This window comes from Montipora capricornis, chromosome 8, assembly GCF_036669925.1.
Source record: "Montipora capricornis isolate CH-2021 chromosome 8, ASM3666992v2, whole genome shotgun sequence".
Taxonomy (NCBI): Eukaryota; Metazoa; Cnidaria; class Anthozoa; order Scleractinia; family Acroporidae; genus Montipora; species Montipora capricornis.
In genome coordinates this window covers 23,001,227-23,003,726 of record NC_090890.1, presented here as the reverse complement: position 1 = coordinate 23,003,726, position 2,500 = coordinate 23,001,227, and the positions used below count along the sequence as shown (strand labels likewise).

The following is a 2,500-nucleotide window of genomic DNA, read 5'->3' as shown; positions in this document are numbered from 1 at the left end:
CCATTTTCCCTACAAGCGACTGAGTACTCACTGCTGGCGTGTAACATGATACGGCTTGGAGGACTGCAGTTTGGTTTCGAAGACTGAACAGTTTACTTCACAGTTTGAAAGAACACTGAAATAATCCTTTTTGGTTGTGTAGCTTTAAAACAGTTTACAGGTTGTACTGTTGTGAGCTAATCGGATTACTTATCAGTAATTTTGTCAAACGAGCACTGAAATGATGGCAGTGACACTAAAACGAAATAAAACCCCACGATCTTTACTTTATGCTATGTGATCAGTAGGTAATGTTGGTTTAGCAGAAACTAAAATGTCCTCGGTTGTCTTTTCAAGTAATATTTTAGTACAATTGGGTACCCAAAAATGATCGTTTTTTTTTTTCTCAAATGACACCAAATAGCATGAAAATATCCATTCAAGCTGAGAATTTAAAAGTCCGCATTTCGTTGCAAAAGGAAGATGTGTTTTACATAGTTACCACAGCAAGAACGGAACCCGTCGACCAATGCCGTTGAAGCTTTCTGGTCTGTTCAGATAGCTGGATCAAAGATAACAGACACTTGAAAAAAAAATTTTTTTTAATGTCTCTCATTTACATCTATGCAGAAGTAGACTGAGTCTCTATTCTTTCAGTCACAATATTTGACAAATACATATGGCGAGTGCATATTTATGGGGCGCCACGTTCATTGATTTCCACTTAGGCTTCTATTAATAATGTGTGTCGCATGATGAAGTCAAGCGAGAAAAAGCGGAAAGTGAAAGCGGTGTAGCTGACACTCGTTTTTGAGTCATGAAATCGAGCTTGCAAGATAAGTTTGACATGTTTCATGTCAATTCTTATGAAGGATTTGTTGGGGGTGGTGTGATGAAATTTAGATAGGATCACACCACTGAAAAGCTGTGGTGTGATATGGCAGCTCGTGTTCTCGTGTTATACAGGTAAACAGCTGACTTTTGAAGTGATATTCCGCAAGGATATGTCGTCATTCCCAACAATCAAACAATGTCATTGATCTTAACCCCTGAACTGCTTTGCTAAATTAGTCCCTCAAAATAAGAGCCGACCCAAGACAATTATAATATCATACTAGCAGTGCCTTTGTTAGTAGTGATATTGCAAGTTACCTTGCAGGAAGAGGACAGATCAATATTCAACTCTTGTATAAAGCGAACATTTTTAGCTCATTTCATCAGTTTGGTTTGGAAGCTTTCAGCGTCAGACCTCGAAATTACGGTTTTACTTGTTGCTGTAAGAAGCAAGTGAAACCCGTTTGATTTAGTGTTCAGTAAAGCAAGCGTTCGATCTAAAACATATCCGCCATCAGCCGGATCAAGCTTTATGCTCTCACTTTGGGATTCCATTTGGCCAGTACCGCTTGGATTTCTCGTGGCTCTGCTTGCCGTCATGGCATTCTTTTTTCGTAAAAGGCTTTTCAGTTGCCTGAAAGGAAAAGACAACAGCACAGTATCAGGGACATACCGACAAAATGGCGAAATCAATGCAGGACTTGATCATCCAGAGATACTGGATCCCATACATGTAGCAAGAATCTCGAATGGACAACAATCTAGCAGAGAATTCACTCCATTTCCTCTTTTGGTCCTACCAAATCACCCAAGTGGCATAAGCATTATTTCTTCTCCCGTAAATGACGCTCTAAGATGCGAGAATCGAACTGCAAGCAATTCGGTACTTGAAACATTTGATGATCACGAGAATCCACCTCCATCGTACAGTTCATTGTTTTATTGTCCTCCGCCAAAATACGAAGATGTTGTTGTTATAGCGCAATAAGCTGGCACAATCTTTCCGCAAAGATGAAAGTCAAGGGTTTGCTGTCTTCAGACATGAGAGAAAATCACCCTTAGGCAGAATTCGGTCTTTCAAGTTCGATTTTGAAGGACCCTGTGGGAGGCCGGAAAAACATAACATGCAACACTTTATTTAAAGCGACAATTAAGTGAATATATTTAATTCAAGTCTCTACGTATAGATCATCTATTAACATATAAAGTATTATATACGAGTACACAGTCTAATTTTTGTGTTAAATGATAAATTCATGGATAAGAACACAGAAACCAACACACGAGTGCCTGATTAAACCGAAAAGGAAAATCAGGAGAACTTTGATGTCATCAGGTCATCATGACAAGACGAATAAATACAATCTTTAGAAGTCGAACGTCATAATTCTTTGTTGTTTTGTGATATTGTTGCTGTTCAGTTGGTTCCCAGGGAATCTTAAACACAACATCCGCACAACATTTTATTTTTAGAATTTTAAACCAAATTTAAAACGTCAACATAGTCCACAATTGACACAAAGGAAACGATCGAGTTCGCAGCCATTGTTATTTCTAGATTCCCAGAATGGATCGCTTGTTCGGTATTTTTGCCATCAAATTGCTTGATCTCGGCTAATGCTAGGGTTTAAATGGTTTCGTGACCTTGCGGCACAAGATATGAAACAGAAAAAATTTCAATACTTGT

At 38.6% G+C, this 2,500-nt stretch overlaps 1 long non-coding RNA gene across 1 annotated transcript; it reads right to left on the bottom strand.

Moving 5' to 3' along the window:
* Window positions 1-565: 565 nt before the first annotated feature.
* LOC138059011 (uncharacterized) lies at window positions 566-1,873 on the bottom strand. The gene is made up of 2 exons (XR_011134134.1): window positions 1,545-1,873; window positions 566-1,447 (listed from the first exon to the last, which is right to left on the bottom strand). It is a non-coding gene; the product is annotated as an uncharacterized lncRNA (long non-coding RNA).
* Window positions 1,874-2,500: the final 627 nt, after the last annotated feature.